The 17,304-nt window shown below is 44.6% G+C and overlaps 9 non-coding genes across 9 annotated transcripts; all 9 read right to left on the reverse strand.

Moving 5' to 3' along the window:
* Nucleotides 1–4,220: 4,220 nt before the first annotated feature.
* LOC141236062 (U2 spliceosomal RNA) lies at nt 4,221–4,411 on the reverse strand. Its single transcript, XR_012301758.1, has one exon. It is a non-coding gene; the product is annotated as a U2 spliceosomal RNA (small nuclear RNA).
* A 1,115-nt stretch (nt 4,412–5,526) lies between these two features.
* LOC141236370 (U2 spliceosomal RNA) lies at nt 5,527–5,709 on the reverse strand. The gene has a single exon (XR_012302042.1). It is a non-coding gene; the product is annotated as a U2 spliceosomal RNA (small nuclear RNA).
* Nucleotides 5,710–8,655: 2,946 nt separating this feature from the next.
* LOC141236063 (U2 spliceosomal RNA) lies at nt 8,656–8,846 on the reverse strand. The gene has a single exon (XR_012301759.1). It is a non-coding gene; the product is annotated as a U2 spliceosomal RNA (small nuclear RNA).
* A 1,115-nt stretch (nt 8,847–9,961) lies between these two features.
* Nucleotides 9,962–10,152, reverse strand: LOC141236064 (U2 spliceosomal RNA). Its single transcript, XR_012301760.1, has one exon. It is a non-coding gene; the product is annotated as a U2 spliceosomal RNA (small nuclear RNA).
* Nucleotides 10,153–11,267: 1,115 nt separating this feature from the next.
* Nucleotides 11,268–11,458, reverse strand: LOC141236286 (U2 spliceosomal RNA). The gene has a single exon (XR_012301977.1). It is a non-coding gene; the product is annotated as a U2 spliceosomal RNA (small nuclear RNA).
* A 1,115-nt stretch (nt 11,459–12,573) lies between these two features.
* On the reverse strand, nt 12,574–12,764 carry LOC141236065 (U2 spliceosomal RNA). The gene has a single exon (XR_012301761.1). It is a non-coding gene; the product is annotated as a U2 spliceosomal RNA (small nuclear RNA).
* Nucleotides 12,765–13,879: 1,115 nt separating this feature from the next.
* LOC141236279 (U2 spliceosomal RNA) lies at nt 13,880–14,070 on the reverse strand. Its single transcript, XR_012301970.1, has one exon. It is a non-coding gene; the product is annotated as a U2 spliceosomal RNA (small nuclear RNA).
* Nucleotides 14,071–15,185: 1,115 nt separating this feature from the next.
* On the reverse strand, nt 15,186–15,376 carry LOC141236066 (U2 spliceosomal RNA). Its single transcript, XR_012301762.1, has one exon. It is a non-coding gene; the product is annotated as a U2 spliceosomal RNA (small nuclear RNA).
* A 1,115-nt stretch (nt 15,377–16,491) lies between these two features.
* On the reverse strand, nt 16,492–16,682 carry LOC141236280 (U2 spliceosomal RNA). Its single transcript, XR_012301971.1, has one exon. It is a non-coding gene; the product is annotated as a U2 spliceosomal RNA (small nuclear RNA).
* Between the last annotated feature and the right edge of the window lie 622 nt (nt 16,683–17,304).

The following is a 17,304-nucleotide window of genomic DNA, read 5'->3' on the forward strand; positions in this document are numbered from 1 at the left end:
ACTTGGTCATCCTCCACAACCCTACAAATCACCTCACGCATACGATTTGCTAACAATTTACTGTAGACCTTATAATCAGCGTTAAGCAATGATATGGGTCTCCAGTTCTCCAAACGCTTTTTCTCACCCTTCTTAAACACAAGAACCACTATACCCTCTTTCATACTGTCACACAAAACACCATTCATCCACATATACCTACAAACCTCAGTCAAGTCCTTACCCAAAAACTCCCAAGCTTTCACATACAGCTCCACAGGCAACCCATCCTTCCCAGGCGTCTTATTCTTTTTAGCACTCATAACAACATTCCTCACCTCATCCAAAATAACATCCTCACACAAAGCATCACATTCATCCGAACCAAGTCTCTTCTCCATACCACTCAATACATGCGACACAAGTCCAGGATCAATCCATTTCTCATCGTACAACTTACTATAGAAGCCATTCACCTCATTCAACACATTCTTCCCAACCACACTAGATCCATCTTCACCTACCACTTCACTCAAATCCAACTTCCTTCCATTCATTTTTTTAAAAAAGTACCTGGTGCACTTTTCATTCTTTTCCAAATGCTCTAACTTGGTACGGTAAATAATCTCTTTACCTTTTTCATCCAGAAGACATTTTAACTCATTCTTAGCAACCTCAAGCTGATCAGACATATCCATTCCTTTCCTAACACACCCACGCAACCAATCAATCCGTCTACTTAAGTCATTAAATCTATTACGATATCTGGCAGCTTTTTTGTAGCCCCATTTTTTAAAGAAAGTTTTTAACTGTAATTTCACCCAATCCCACCATTCAAGCACACTACCAAAATCACGCTTACGCCACCTCCAACTTGCATACCTTTTCTCCAACTCACTCATCACCTCCTCATCCTCCAACAACCTCGTATTCAATTTCCAAACCCCACCCCCAAACACCATGTCCCCATTCGCACTAAAAACTCCACGCAAACACTCATGATCAGAAAAAGGTACCTTATGTTGAACATAACTTGAACAAACCATATTTTTGGAAAATAACATCCTATCTATCCTCGATGAAATATTACCACGGTCAGCATAATATGTAGGCGGTGGTGGAATGCCATACTCAAGTATTGCAGCGTCTAAGAAAGAAAAATCAGAAATAAGTTGAGATAACTTTTTTCCCGTAATGTCCACATTACCTTCTGTGACACAATTACAGTCACCAACAAAAACTGTAGGAATTTTTCCAGGAAGAAAAAAACTCAATTTCTCAAGAAGAGCAAGCCGCTCCTCTTTTTTAGTAGGACAATATAAATTAATCATTCTAACCTTCCACCCCCTATAACTCAAAAAAACAATAATGCAGCGACCCACCTCCACAACCGTGTAACTATCAATAGTAATATTCTTATTACCAACTAAAATCCCCACACCATCATTTTTGTTAAAGCTGGACCCCGACCAAACATACTGGCCATAAGGCCAGTCCTTATCTCCTGGAGATTCAGTAATCCCACACTCTTGTAGACAATAGACATCTGCACTCAAACCCTTTAGATAATCCAGAACTGTTGTTCTTCGGGTAACAGATCTAATTTGCCTAACATTAAGGGACACAATGTCCCATCCAGAATGATGCGGCATAACTAAAGGGGATCACACATAACCTGAAAAAAAAAGAAAGAAAACATCAACTCAACCTTCATCAAGCAAAGCAAAGCTATTACCATCTGGCTGAATGCCAAATGTAACAATGTCAGGAGAAAATACATCTGACGGGTAAGCACGAGAGTCCACCGGGCTATCACACACGGCAGCAATGGATGAACACTCAGTCCTTGGCTTCTTCTTGACCACATCAGGATCCTCCTCATCAGAGAAACGGACAGCAGACAAGTCCCCTTGGCCACCGCCCCCGATCTCCTCTGAAGCAGTATTGCACCAAGATATGACAGGAGAATTGGACAAGTCCATTTCCCCCTCACCACGGACACCAAACTGGGGAGGGAAAGGTGACATCACCTCTGGAATCACCATGTCAAAGCCTCCTGACGCAGGAGGCTGAAGCTGGGCATCTTCAAATATGTCGTCCATCTGAGTGCCATCCTCTTCCTCTTGGGGAGCAGTTGCCTCCCCGACATCCGGAAGGGGACCTTGTGGAACCCTAGTAGAAGTCGAAGGAACAGCAGGCCCCTCCGCGACCACTTGAGCAAAAGACTTAGGAGTGGTTCCAGCTTGACACTGCCTAAGAACATGCCCCTCCTCACCACAAGCATCACACTTTACCTGGTTCTTGCAGTCTTTCGCCATATGACCAGACGTGTTACACCTCCTGCAGGTTGGCGGATACCTGCAGGACTCCTGGACATGACCATACTTGTTACATCTTCTGCAGAAAAAAGGAGCATCAGGAAAGTACAAGAAACCAGTGTCTCTCCCAATAGAGAAACTCATAGGAGGATAATGTATGCCCCCTGGCCCCTCGGGGTCTGTAGCAAAACGAACAAAGTACTTGTATTTGCCAGTCCACAAGCCTTCTTCATTCGAGATCTTGTGGGAAAAATGCACATAAGTACAATGCCTCCTCAAGAATACAGTAATGTCCTCCTGGGGGATAAAGGGATTGTGCATAAACACAACAACAGGAACATCCCCCTTTGAATAGAGGACAGTAAAAGTGAGTCCATCTAGGAGGGAGTTCTCAGTATGGCCTTTCAAGGTTCTATAAAGATTTTGGCAAGCAGCCATAGTAGAAAGAACCAGCACATACCTTCCATGACTTCTAAATTCCTGCAGGCAAAGAATGTCCAACTTCTTAATCTTCAATGCTTCATAGAAGATGGCATTCACCAGGTAGGACATGGAAAAATGTCCCTTCTTCTCCTCGGAAATCTCAATGCGAAATCCATTCTTGACCCGGGGGTCCCCGGTCCCAGCAAATTTCAGCTTGACTCCCATAGTCAGCCACGGAAATCGCCTTCCCGTTTCCTCCTCACTCTCCCCCTATAGCAGCATCCAGCTTAAGCCACCGGAGTGGCGATGCTGGAAGGCCGAGGGCTAGCACTCAAGGAACCTGATGTCCAGACACTTGATCTGAGCCAAAAGGCCGAGAAGCGATAACCAGAATTGGTTTCAAACTACGGAGCCACCCAAGGATCCTGAAAAGTCCATTTGTGGAGATGAGCTCCTGGACTCCCGTTAAGAAGACATGTTGTCAACCTCTAGATCCCTTACATGCCTGCACTTTTCGGCTTGCTGCTGCTGCAATCCATGCGTTTTAGATCTGCATAACTCCACCTCTTTAAACACAGCACCTTCACCCCCTGCTGTTCCCACCCGCCTCAACACCGTTGGAAGGGAGGAGAACCAATTAAGGCGGGGGGTGGGGTGGAACGAGCAGCTGTCTACCCTTAGCAGGAGGGCTCCTGATTACATACCTCTCCTGCTGCTGCTGCTGCTGGCTGTCCAGCAGCAGACTGAAGGTGGCTGCTGCTGTGCACAGGTATATAAAGGCTCAGAGCCTATTATGACACGCGCAGCCAGCGTTCCATTTCCACATTCCATCTACTGCAGGCAGGATGCCTGGCTGGCTGAATGTCGCTGAGAAGCTCACAGAGACCGCCATAAGCAACAGTTTAACAGAATGCCACAGACTAATCAACCAAACTTTTTGGGTTGGGTTCTCTTTTATAGTCTGCAGGCATTAAATGAAAGAAGTCAGTGTTCCAGCAGAAGGAGACAACGTTTCAGAAAAGTCATCGTAGCAAACCAAAAAAGAAATTTTAAGCGCAGCAGAGTAACCAGCGCACATACCTGTTAGCTCAGGTGAGTTTAAAAGGCTGCTGTTGATAACAAGGGCATTTGCTAAATAGATGGTGTGTGTGCAACAATATACTGAAAGGTCAATTATATTGTGCAGCTTATCTCACCACCTGTAGTTATTTAGGTGAAAGCTCCAAAATGCTTGCCTAATATGTCTGTTTATCCAAAAGGAAGTAAAAAGGGAGGGCTAGAAAGATAGCATTGCATCACATTACATGGCAATGCAATGCACAGTTGCTGAAGTTGAACCAAAATGAGCTTGTAATCTGGCTTCTGCAACTTTGAACATGAAAAATCCAATGAGGAGAAGAAAAGCAAAGCCAAAGAGTCCATCCCAAAATCCGACAAACAAGCAAAATGAACAAAAAACATTGAATTCAATTCTTTCTGATTTTAGAAACTGCATTAAAGAAGGGGTGCACCGGTCCTGGAGATACTGCAATACCAGGTCAATGCGTGGAGTGGACAGAGCAAGCTCTTTTTCCATCTCCCTGTTCTAAAAATCCATTTAATATATGGTCCCCAGATAGGGGACGTATCAGATATTAAACTGATAAGAACAGATACTACACTTGATCTTAGCCAAAAGGCCGAGAAGCGATAACCAGAATTGGTTTCAAACTACGGAGCCACCCAAGGATCCTGAAAAGTCCATTTGTGGAGATGAGCTCCTGGACTCCCGTTAAGAAGACATGTTGTCAACCTCTAGATCCCTTACATGCCTGCACTTTTCGGCTTGCTGCTGCTGCAATCCACGCGTTTTAGATCTGCATAACTCCACCTCTTTAAACACAGCACCTTCACCCCCTGCTGTTCCCACCCGCCTCAACACCGTTGGAAGGGAGGAGAACCAATTAAGGCGGGGGTTGGGGTGGAACGAGCAGCTGTCTACCCTTAGCAGGAGGGCTCCTGATTACATACCTCTCCTGCTGCTGCTGCTGCTGGCTGTCCAGCAGCAGACTGAAGGTGGCTGCTGCTGTGCACAGGAATATAAAGGCTCAGAGCCTATTATGACACGCGCAGCCAGCGTTCCATTGCCACATTCCATCTACTGCAGGCAGGATACCTGGCTGGCTGAATGTCGCTGAGAAGCTCACAGAGACCGCCATAAGCAACAGTTTAACAGAATGCCACAGACTAATCAACCAAACTTTTTGGGTTGGGTTCTCTTTTATAGTCTGCAGGCATTAAATGAAAGAAGTCAGTGTTCCAGCAGAAGGAGACAACGTTTCAGAAAAGGCATTGTAGCAAACCAAAAAAGAAATTTTAAGCGCAGGAGAGTAACCAGCGCACATACCTGTTAGCTCAGGTGAGTTTAAAAGGCTGCTGTTGATAACAAGGGCATTTGCTAAATAGATGGTGTGTGTGCAACAATATACTGAAAGGTCAATTATATTGTGCAGCTTATCTCACCACCTGTAGTTATTTAGGTGAAAGCTCCAAAATGCTTGCCTAATATGTCTGTTTATCCAAAAGGAAGTAAAAAGGGAGAGCTAGAAAGATAGCATTGCATCACATTACATGGCAATGCAATGCACAGTTGCTGAAGTTGAACCAAAATGAGCTTGTAATCTGGCTTCTGCAACTTTGAACATGAAAAATCCAATGAGGAGAAGAAAAGCAAAGCCAAAGAGTCCATCCCAAAATCCGACAAACAAGCAAAATGAACAAAAAACATTGAATTCAATTCTTTCTGATTTTAGAAACTGCATTAAAGAAGGGGTGCACCGGTCCTGGAGATACTGCAATACCAGGTCAATGCGTGGAGTGGACAGAGCAAGCTCTTTTTCCATCTCCCTGTTCTAAAAATCCATTTAATATATGGTCCCCAGATAGGGGACGTATCAGATATTAAACTGATAAGAACAGATTTTTTTTTTTTTTTTTTTTCCACTCAGATTACAAGTCCCATATTTACCATTTCATGCTTTGCAATGATTTCCAAATGGTATTAGGTTGTTATCCATCATTGTGGGTCATATATCCATTTTTCCAATCTTATTTTATATATATACGTTTATATTATCACAATACAGTTATTCCATATTCTTTACATCACAACATTACAATCTTTACCATTACGATTTAAGGCAACATTCCTCTCTTCAGGCCATATGCTGCCAAGGCATTCAAAAGCCTTCCATCCAGAAACCGACCATCCCAAGCTTCTTCTACCTCTTTAGCCAACGACTGAGGTATTCTGTAAGTTGAAAAAAAACGATGCATATCGCTATAAATGTTATTCCACACTTTGCGCCTTAGACTAGCCTGACTCCCCCCTTCACAACTCTTTAGCATTTTCAACACTTCTTGTCTCTCCTCCATCTCCCTCATATTTTTTTCTGAAACATCCTTTGCTTTACTAGAGTCCTTCCCAGATGACAAAACTCCTTCAATTTCTTCTCTGGCTTCACATGCGACATCCTCTCTTTCTTCTTCACTAGTTTCTTCACCCTCCTCCTCCTCTTCCATATTACTTACAGCACCTTCCTTTTCATCCTGACTGGAGGACTCACTTTCCTCCTGATCTTCTGACTCCCTATCCACCTCCACTTCTTCTTCCAAGCTAGTATTTTCAATCTCAACGTCTGTGATATCACTCTCAGTATCTTCTTCCATATGATCACCTTCTTTTCTTATATCTCTTATTTGTTCCTCCTTCTTTTGAGATATGTTCTCTTCCGTTTCATCATGGGGGGCAGCTTCAGACTCTTCTTCTTTTCCATCTTCCTTGTCAACTGACTTCTCCTCCCTTTTATTGACAGGACAGCAATCATATAAATGACCACTGCCACCACATAGATTACATTTCTTACTTTTTTCACAATTCTCTGCCTTATGTCCCACTTCTTCACACTTGGCACACCACTGTAATGTACAGGAATCCTTTTCATGGCCATACTGTTTACAACGCCTACAAAACTTCGGCATACCTGTAAAGAACATATCTCCATTAACTGTCCCGATTTTGAATCTACTTGGTGGGAGTACCACAACACCATCCGAACTTTCCTTGAACTTGACCAGGAACCTCCACCTCGTGGTCCAAAAACCATATCGGTTAAACATTTTGCCAGCAGAACTCACTTTCTCACAGTACCGGGATAAAAAGGTCATGATCTCTTCTTCCAATATGAAAGGACTATACATCCTTATTACTATTAGCCTTTCCTTCCTAGGAAAATGCGACACAAAAAAACACCTTCAAGTATCGAATCTTCCTTCACTAGATCCATTCTCTTCCAAAAGTCAGAAAAGATATCTTCTGAACAAAAAATAACATCATATATCCCTCTCTTCGGGAACTCCAACATAGACAAAACTTGTTCCATTTGAACTTCCAATAGTCCAAACAAAATCTTCTCTACCAAAAAAAACAAGCCAGACTTCTTCTTCTCTGGATCCAAAAAAATAAACCGCACTGCATTCTTCAATCTTGCAAAAACTGGGACCTCTTCACAGGTCAGCATATTTGGGCTTCTCCCGTCCATATCTTCACACCAAAGGTGGCAAAAATCCTCCTCGCCTACTTAAAAAAAGCAGGCAGGCTGATCGCCCCTCGTTGCCCCGGGACTAATCCGGCTCCCCAAAAGCAGCAAGGGGGTGAAGCCGCACTGCTACATGCAGCGATCCCCCGAGGCCAAGGAGCCGGGTACCCAAGGCACCTCTCAGCCAAGACCAAGGCAGCAACCGGTAGATCACTGCACTTGATCTTAGCCAAAAGGCCGAGAAGCGATAACCAGAATTGGTTTCAAACTACGGAGCCACCCAAGGATCCTGAAAAGTCCATTTGTGGAGATGAGCTCCTGGACTCCCGTTAAGAAGACATGTTGTCAACCTCTAGATCCCTTACATGCCTGCACTTTTCGGCTTGCTGCTGCTGCAATCCACGTGTTTTAGATCTGCATAACTCCACCTCTTTAAACACAGCACCTTCACCCCCTGCTGTTCCCACCCGCCTCAACACCGTTGGAAGGGAGGAGAACCAATTAAGGCGGGGGGTGGGGTGGAACGGGCAGCTGTCTACCCTTAGCAGGAGGGCTCCTGATTACATACCTCTCCTGCTGCTGCTGGCTGTCCAGCAGCAGACTGAAGGTGGCTGCTGCTGTGCACAGGTATATAAAGGCTCAGAGCCTATTATGACACACGCAGCCAGCGTTCCATTGCCACATTCCATCTACTGCAGGCAGGATACCTGGCTGGCTGAATGTCGCTGAGAAGCTCACAGAGACCGCCATAAGCAACAGTTTAACAGAATGCCACAGACTAATCAACCAAACTTTTTGGGTTGGGTTCTCTTTTATAGTCTGCAGGCATTAAATGAAAGAAGTCAGTGTTCCAGCAGAAGGAGACAACGTTTCAGAAAAGGCATTGTAGCAAACCAAAAAAGAAATTTTAAGCGCAGCAGAGTAACCAGCGCACATACCTGTTAGCTCAGGTGAGTTTAAAAGGCTGCTGTTGATAACAAGGGCATTTGCTAAATAGATGGTGTGTGTGCAACAATATACTGAAAGGTCAATTATATTGTGCAGCTTATCTCACCACCTGTAGTTATTTAGGTGAAAGCTCCAAAATGCTTGCCTAATATGTCTGTTTATCCAAAAGGAAGTAAAAAGGGAGAGCTAGAAAGATAGCATTGCATCACATTACATGGCAATGCAATGCACAGTTGCTGAAGTTGAACCAAAATGAGCTTGTAATCTGGCTTCTGCAACTTTGAACATGAAAAATCCAATGAGGAGAAGAAAAGCAAAGCCAAAGAGTCCATCCCAAAATCCGACAAACAAGCAAAATGAACAAAAAACATTGAATTCAATTCTTTCTGATTTTAGAAACTGCATTAAAGAAGGGGTGCACCGGTCCTGGAGATACTGCAATACCAGGTCAATGCGTGGAGTGGACAGAGCAAGCTCTTTTTCCATCTCCCTGTTCTAAAAATCCATTTAATATATGGTCCCCAGATAGGGGACGTATCAGATATTAAACTGATAAGAACAGATACTACACTTGATCTTAGCCAAAAGGCCGAGAAGCGATAACCAGAATTGGTTTCAAACTACGGAGCCACCCAAGGATCCTGAAAAGTCCATTTGTGGAGATGAGCTCCTGGACTCCCGTTAAGAAGACATGTTGTCAACCTCTAGATCCCTTACATGCCTGCACTTTTCGGCTTGCTGCTGCTGCAATCCACGCGTTTTAGATCTGCATAACTCCACCTCTTTAAACACAGCACCTTCACCCCCTGCTGTTCCCACCCGCCTCAACACCGTTGGAAGGGAGGAGAACCAATTAAGGCGGGGGGTGGGGTGGAACGAGCAGCTGTCTACCCTTAGCAGGAGGGCTCCTGATTACATACCTCTCCTGCTGCTGCTGCTGCTGGCTGTCCAGCAGCAGACTGAAGGTGGCTGCTGCTGTGCACAGGTATATAAAGGCTCAGAGCCTATTATGACACGCGCAGCCAGCGTTCCATTGCTACATTCCATCTACTGCAGGCAGGATACCTGGCTGGCTGAATGTCGCTGAGAAGCTCACAGAGACCGCCATAAGCAACAGTTTAACAGAATGCCACAGACTAATCAACCAAACTTTTTGGGTTGGGTTCTCTTTTATAGTCTGCAGGCATTAAATGAAAGAAGTCAGTGTTCCAGCAGAAGGAGACAACGTTTCAGAAAAGGCATTGTAGCAAACCAAAAAAGAAATTTTAAGCGCAGCAGAGTAACCAGTGCACATACCTGTTAGCTCAGGTGAGTTTAAAAGGCTGCTGTTGATAACAAGGGCATTTTCTAAATAGATGGTGAGTGTGCAACAATATACTGAAAGGTCAATTATATTGTGCAGCTTATCTCACCACCTGTAGTTATTTAGGTGAAAGGTCCAAAATGCTTGCCTAATATGTCTGTTTATCCAAAAGGAAGTAAAAAGGGAGAGCTAGAAAGATAGCATTGCATCACATTACATGGCAATGCAATGCACAGTTGCTGAAGTTGAACCAAAATGAGCTTGTAATCTGGCTTCTGCAACTTTGAACATGAAAAATCCAATGAGGAGAAGAAAAGCAAAGCCAAAGAGTCCATCCCAAAATCCGACAAACAAGCAAAATGAACAAAAAACATTGAGTTCAATTCTTTCTGATTTTAGAAACTGCATTAAAGAAGGGGTGCACCGGTCCTGGAGATACTGCAATACCAGGTCAATGCGTGGAGTGGACAGAGCAAGCTCTTTTTCCATCTCCCTGTTCTAAAAATCCATTTAATATATGGTCCCCAGATAGGGGACGTATCAGATATTAAACTGATAAGAACAGATACTACACTTGATCTTAGCCAAAAGGCCGAGAAGCGATAACCAGAATTGGTTTCAAACTACGGAGCCACCCAAGGATCCTGAAAAGTCCATTTGTGGAGATGAGCTCCTGGACTCCCGTTAAGAAGACATGTTGTCAACCTCTAGATCCCTTACATGCCTGCACTTTTCGGCTTGCTGCTGCTGCAATCCACGCGTTTTAGATCTGCATAACTCCACCTCTTTAAACACAGCACCTTCACCCCCTGCTGTTCCTACCCGCCTCAACACCGTTGGAAGGGAGGAGAACCAATTAAGGCGGGGGGTGGGGTGGAACGAGCAGCTGTCTACCCTTAGCAGGAGGGCTCCTGATTACATACCTCTCCTGCTGCTGCTGCTGCTGGCTGTCCAGCAGCAGACTGAAGGTGGCTGCTGCTGTGCACAGGTATATAAAGGCTCAGAGCCTATTATGACACGCGCAGCCAGCGATCCATTGCCACATTCCATCTACTGCAGGCAGGATACCTGGCTGGCTGAAGGTCGCTGAGAAGCTCACAGAGACCGCCATAAGCAACAGTTTAACAGAATGCCACAGACTAATCAACCAAACTTTTTGGGTTGGGTTCTCTTTTATAGTCTGCAGGCATTAAATGAAAGAAGTCAGTGTTCCAGCAGAAGGAGACAACGTTTCAGAAAAGGCATTGTAGCAAACCAAAAAAGAAATTTTAAGCGCAGCAGAGTAACCAGCGCACATACCTGTTAGCTCAGGTGAGTTTAAAAGGCTGCTGTTGATAACAAGGGCATTTGCTAAATAGATGGTGTGTGTGCAACAATATACTGAAAGGTCAATTATATTGTGCAGCTTATCTCACCACCTGTAGTTATTTAGGTGAAAGCTCCAAAATGCTTGCCTAATATGTCTGTTTATCCAAAAGGAAGTAAAAAGGGAGAGCTAGAAAGATAGCATTGCATCACATTACATGGCAATGCAATGCACAGTTGCTGAAGTTGAACCAAAATGAGCTTGTAATCTGGCTTCTGCAACTTTGAACATGAAAAATCCAATGAGGAGAAGAAAAGCAAAGCCAAAGAGTCCATCCCAAAATCCGACAAACAAGCAAAATGAACAAAAAACATTGAATTCAATTCTTTCTGATTTTAGAAACTGCATTAAAGAAGGGGTGCACCGGTCCTGGAGATACTGCAATACCAGGTCAATGCGTGGAGTGGACAGAGCAAGCTCTTTTTCCATCTCCCTGTTCTAAAAATCCATTTAATATATGGTCCCCAGATAGGGGACGTATCAGATATTAAACTGATAAGAACATATACTACACTTGATCTTAGCCAAAAGGCCGAGAAGCGATAACCAGAATTGGTTTCAAACTACGGAGCCACCCAAGGATCCTGAAAAGTCCATTTGTGGAGATGAGCTCCTGGACTCCCGTTAAGAAGACATGTTGTCAACCTCTAGATCCCTTACATGCCTGCACTTTTCGGCTTGCTGCTGCTGCAATCCACGCGTTTTAGATCTGCATAACTCCACCTCTTTAAACACAGCACCTTCACCCCCTGCTGTTCCCACCCGCCTCAACACCGTTGGAAGGGAGGAGAACCAATTAAGGCGGGGGGTGGGGTGGAACGAGCAGCTGTCTACCCTTAGCAGGAGGGCTCCTGATTACATACCTCTCCTGCTGCTGCTGCTGCTGGCTGTCCAGCAGCAGACTGAAGGTGGCTGCTGCTGTGCACAGGTATATAAAGGCTCAGAGCCTATTATGACACGCGCAGCCAGCGTTCCATTGCTACATTCCATCTACTGCAGGCAGGATACCTGGCTGGCTGAATGTCGCTGAGAAGCTCACAGAGACCGCCATAAGCAACAGTTTAACAGAATGCCACAGACTAATCAACCAAACTTTTTGGGTTGGGTTCTCTTTTATAGTCTGCAGGCATTAAATGAAAGAAGTCAGTGTTCCAGCAGAAGGAGACAACGTTTCAGAAAAGGCATTGTAGCAAACCAAAAAAGAAATTTTAAGCGCAGCAGAGTAACCAGCGCACATACCTGTTAGCTCAGGTGAGTTTAAAAGGCTGCTGTTGATAACAAGGGCATTTGCTAAATAGATGGTGTGTGTGCAACAATATACTGAAAGGTCAATTATATTGTGCAGCTTATCTCACCACCTGTAGTTATTTAGGTGAAAGCTCCAAAATGCTTGCCTAATATGTCTGTTTATCCAAAAGGAAGTAAAAAGGGAGAGCTAGAAAGATAGCATTGCATCACATTACATGGCAATGCAATGCACAGTTGCTGAAGTTGAACCAAAATGAGCTTGTAATCTGGCTTCTGCAACTTTGAACATGAAAAATCCAATGAGGAGAAGAAAAGCAAAGCCAAAGAGTCCATCCCAAAATCCGACAAACAAGCAAAATGAACAAAAAACATTGAGTTCAATTCTTTCTGATTTTAGAAACTGCATTAAAGAAGGGGTGCACCGGTCCTGGAGATACTGCAATACCAGGTCAATGCGTGGAGTGGACAGAGCAAGCTCTTTTTCCATCTCCCTGTTCTAAAAATCCATTTAATATATGGTCCCCAGATAGGGGACGTATCAGATATTAAACTGATAAGAACAGATACTACACTTGATCTTAGCCAAAAGGCCGAGAAGCGATAACCAGAATTGGTTTCAAACTACGGAGCCACCCAAGGATCCTGAAAAGTCCATTTGTGGAGATGAGCTCCTGGACTCCCGTTAAGAAGACATGTTGTCAACCTCTAGATCCCTTACATGCCTGCACTTTTCGGCTTGCTGCTGCTGCAATCCACGCGTTTTAGATCTGCATAACTCCACCTCTTTAAACACAGCACCTTCACCCCCTGCTGTTCCTACCCGCCTCAACACCGTTGGAAGGGAGGAGAACCAATTAAGGCGGGGGGTGGGGTGGAACGAGCAGCTGTCTACCCTTAGCAGGAGGGCTCCTGATTACATACCTCTCCTGCTGCTGCTGCTGCTGGCTGTCCAGCAGCAGACTGAAGGTGGCTGCTGCTGTGCACAGGTATATAAAGGCTCAGAGCCTATTATGACACGCGCAGCCAGCGATCCATTGCCACATTCCATCTACTGCAGGCAGGATACCTGGCTGGCTGAAGGTCGCTGAGAAGCTCACAGAGACCGCCATAAGCAACAGTTTAACAGAATGCCACAGACTAATCAACCAAACTTTTTGGGTTGGGTTCTCTTTTATAGTCTGCAGGCATTAAATGAAAGAAGTCAGTGTTCCAGCAGAAGGAGACAACGTTTCAGAAAAGGCATTGTAGCAAACCAAAAAAGAAATTTTAAGCGCAGCAGAGTAACCAGCGCACATACCTGTTAGCTCAGGTGAGTTTAAAAGGCTGCTGTTGATAACAAGGGCATTTGCTAAATAGATGGTGTGTGTGCAACAATATACTGAAAGGTCAATTATATTGTGCAGCTTATCTCACCACCTGTAGTTATTTAGGTGAAAGCTCCAAAATGCTTGCCTAATATGTCTGTTTATCCAAAAGGAAGTAAAAAGGGAGAGCTAGAAAGATAGCATTGCATCACATTACATGGCAATGCAATGCACAGTTGCTGAAGTTGAACCAAAATGAGCTTGTAATCTGGCTTCTGCAACTTTGAACATGAAAAATCCAATGAGGAGAAGAAAAGCAAAGCCAAAGAGTCCATCCCAAAATCCGACAAACAAGCAAAATGAACAAAAAACATTGAATTCAATTCTTTCTGATTTTAGAAACTGCATTAAAGAAGGGGTGCACCGGTCCTGGAGATACTGCAATACCAGGTCAATGAGTGGAGTGGACAGAGCAAGCTCTTTTTCCATCTCCCTGTTCTAAAAATCCATTTAATATATGGTCCCCAGATAGGGGACGTATCAGATATTAAACTGATAAGAACAGATACTACACTTGATCTTAGCCAAAAGGCCGAGAAGCGATAACCAGAATTGGTTTCAAACTACGGAGCCACCCAAGGATCCTGAAAAGTCCATTTGTGGAGATGAGCTCCTGGACTCCCGTTAAGAAGACATGTTGTCAACCTCTAGATCCCTTACATGCCTGCACTTTTCGGCTTGCTGCTGCTGCAATCCACGCGTTTTAGATCTGCATAACTCCACCTCTTTAAACACAGCACCTTCACCCCCTGCTGTTCCCACCCGCCTCAACACCGTTGGAAGGGAGGAGAACCAATTAAGGCGGGGGGTGGGGTGGAACGAGCAGCTGTCTACCCTTAGCAGGAGGGCTCCTGATTACATACCTCTCCTGCTGCTGCTGCTGCTGGCTGTCCAGCAGCAGACTGAAGGTGGCTGCTGCTGTGCACAGGTATATAAAGGCTCAGAGCCTATTATGACACGCGCAGCCAGCGTTCCATTGCTACATTCCATCTACTGCAGGCAGGATACCTGGCTGGCTGAATGTCGCTGAGAAGCTCACAGAGACCGCCATAAGCAACAGTTTAACAGAATGCCACAGACTAATCAACCAAACTTTTTGGGTTGGGTTCTCTTTTATAGTCTGCAGGCATTAAATGAAAGAAGTCAGTGTTCCAGCAGAAGGAGACAACGTTTCAGAAAAGGCATTGTAGCAAACCAAAAAAGAAATTTTAAGCGCAGCAGAGTAACCAGCGCACATACCTGTTAGCTCAGGTGAGTTTAAAAGGCTGCTGTTGATAACAAGGGCATTTGCTAAATAGATGGTGTGTGTGCAACAATATACTGAAAGGTCAATTATATTGTGCAGCTTATCTCACCACCTGTAGTTATTTAGGTGAAAGCTCCAAAATGCTTGCCTAATATGTCTGTTTATCCAAAAGGAAGTAAAAAGGGAGAGCTAGAAAGATAGCATTGCATCACATTACATGGCAATGCAATGCACAGTTGCTGAAGTTGAACCAAAATGAGCTTGTAATCTGGCTTCTGCAACTTTGAACATGAAAAATCCAATGAGGAGAAGAAAAGCAAAGCCAAAGAGTCCATCCCAAAATCCGACAAACAAGCAAAATGAACAAAAAACATTGAGTTCAATTCTTTCTGATTTTAGAAACTGCATTAAAGAAGGGGTGCACCGGTCCTGGAGATACTGCAATACCAGGTCAATGCGTGGAGTGGACAGAGCAAGCTCTTTTTCCATCTCCCTGTTCTAAAAATCCATTTAATATATGGTCCCCAGATAGGGGACGTATCAGATATTAAACTGATAAGAACAGATACTACACTTGATCTTAGCCAAAAGGCCGAGAAGCGATAACCAGAATTGGTTTCAAACTACGGAGCCACCCAAGGATCCTGAAAAGTCCATTTGTGGAGATGAGCTCCTGGACTCCCGTTAAGAAGACATGTTGTCAACCTCTAGATCCCTTACATGCCTGCACTTTTCGGCTTGCTGCTGCTGCAATCCACGCGTTTTAGATCTGCATAACTCCACCTCTTTAAACACAGCACCTTCACCCCCTGCTGTTCCTACCCGCCTCAACACCGTTGGAAGGGAGGAGAACCAATTAAGGCGGGGGGTGGGGTGGAACGAGCAGCTGTCTACCCTTAGCAGGAGGGCTCCTGATTACATACCTCTCCTGCTGCTGCTGCTGCTGGCTGTCCAGCAGCAGACTGAAGGTGGCTGCTGCTGTGCACAGGTATATAAAGGCTCAGAGCCTATTATGACACGCGCAGCCAGCGATCCATTGCCACATTCCATCTACTGCAGGCAGGATACCTGGCTGGCTGAAGGTCGCTGAGAAGCTCACAGAGACCGCCATAAGCAACAGTTTAACAGAATGCCACAGACTAATCAACCAAACTTTTTGGGTTGGGTTCTCTTTTATAGTCTGCAGGCATTAAATGAAAGAAGTCAGTGTTCCAGCAGAAGGAGACAACGTTTCAGAAAAGGCATTGTAGCAAACCAAAAAAGAAATTTTAAGCGCAGCAGAGTAACCAGCGCACATACCTGTTAGCTCAGGTGAGTTTAAAAGGCTGCTGTTGATAACAAGGGCATTTGCTAAATAGATGGTGTGTGTGCAACAATATACTGAAAGGTCAATTATATTGTGCAGCTTATCTCACCACCTGTAGTTATTTAGGTGAAAGCTCCAAAATGCTTGCCTAATATGTCTGTTTATCCAAAAGGAAGTAAAAAGGGAGAGCTAGAAAGATAGCATTGCATCACATTACATGGCAATGCAATGCACAGTTGCTGAAGTTGAACCAAAATGAGCTTGTAATCTGGCTTCTGCAACTTTGAACATGAAAAATCCAATGAGGAGAAGAAAAGCAAAGCCAAAGAGTCCATCCCAAAATCCGACAAACAAGCAAAATGAACAAAAAACATTGAATTCAATTCTTTCTGATTTTAGAAACTGCATTAAAGAAGGGGTGCACCGGTCCTGGAGATACTGCAATACCAGGTCAATGAGTGGAGTGGACAGAGCAAGCTCTTTTTCCATCTCCCTGTTCTAAAAATCCATTTAATATATGGTCCCCAGATAGGGGACGTATCAGATATTAAACTGATAAGAACAGATACTACACTTGATCTTAGCCAAAAGGCCGAGAAGCGATAACCAGAATTGGTTTCAAACTACGGAGCCACCCAAGGATCCTGAAAAGTCCATTTGTGGAGATGAGCTCCTGGACTCCCGTTAAGAAGACATGTTGTCAACCTCTAGATCCCTTACATGCCTGCACTTTTCGGCTTGCTGCTGCTGCAATCCACGCGTTTTAGATCTGCATAACTCCACCTCTTTAAACACAGCACCTTCACCCCCTGCTGTTCCCACCCGCCTCAACACCGTTGGAAGGGAGGAGAACCAATTAAGGCGGGGGGTGGGGTGGAACGAGCAGCTGTCTACCCTTAGCAGGAGGGCTCCTGATTACATACCTCTCCTGCTGCTGCTGCTGCTGGCTGTCCAGCAGCAGACTGAAGGTGGCTGCTGCTGTGCACAGGTATATAAAGGCTCAGAGCCTATTATGACACGCGCAGCCAGCGTTCCATTGCCACATTCCATCTACTGCAGGCAGGATACCTGGCTGGCTGAATGTCGCTGAGAAGCTCACAGAGACCGCCATAAGCAACAGTTTAACAGAATGCCACAGACTAATCAACCAAACTTTTTGGGTTGGGTTCTCTTTTATAGTCTGCAGGCATTAAATGAAAGAAGTCAGTGTTCCAGCAGAAGGAGAC

The sequence above is a fragment of the Phyllobates terribilis genome, unplaced genomic scaffold (genome assembly GCF_046119375.1).
Source record: "Phyllobates terribilis strain yellow unplaced genomic scaffold, ASM4611937v1 Scaffold_693__1_contigs__length_808095, whole genome shotgun sequence".
In the NCBI taxonomy this organism is placed as follows: Eukaryota; Metazoa; Chordata; class Amphibia; order Anura; family Dendrobatidae; genus Phyllobates; species Phyllobates terribilis.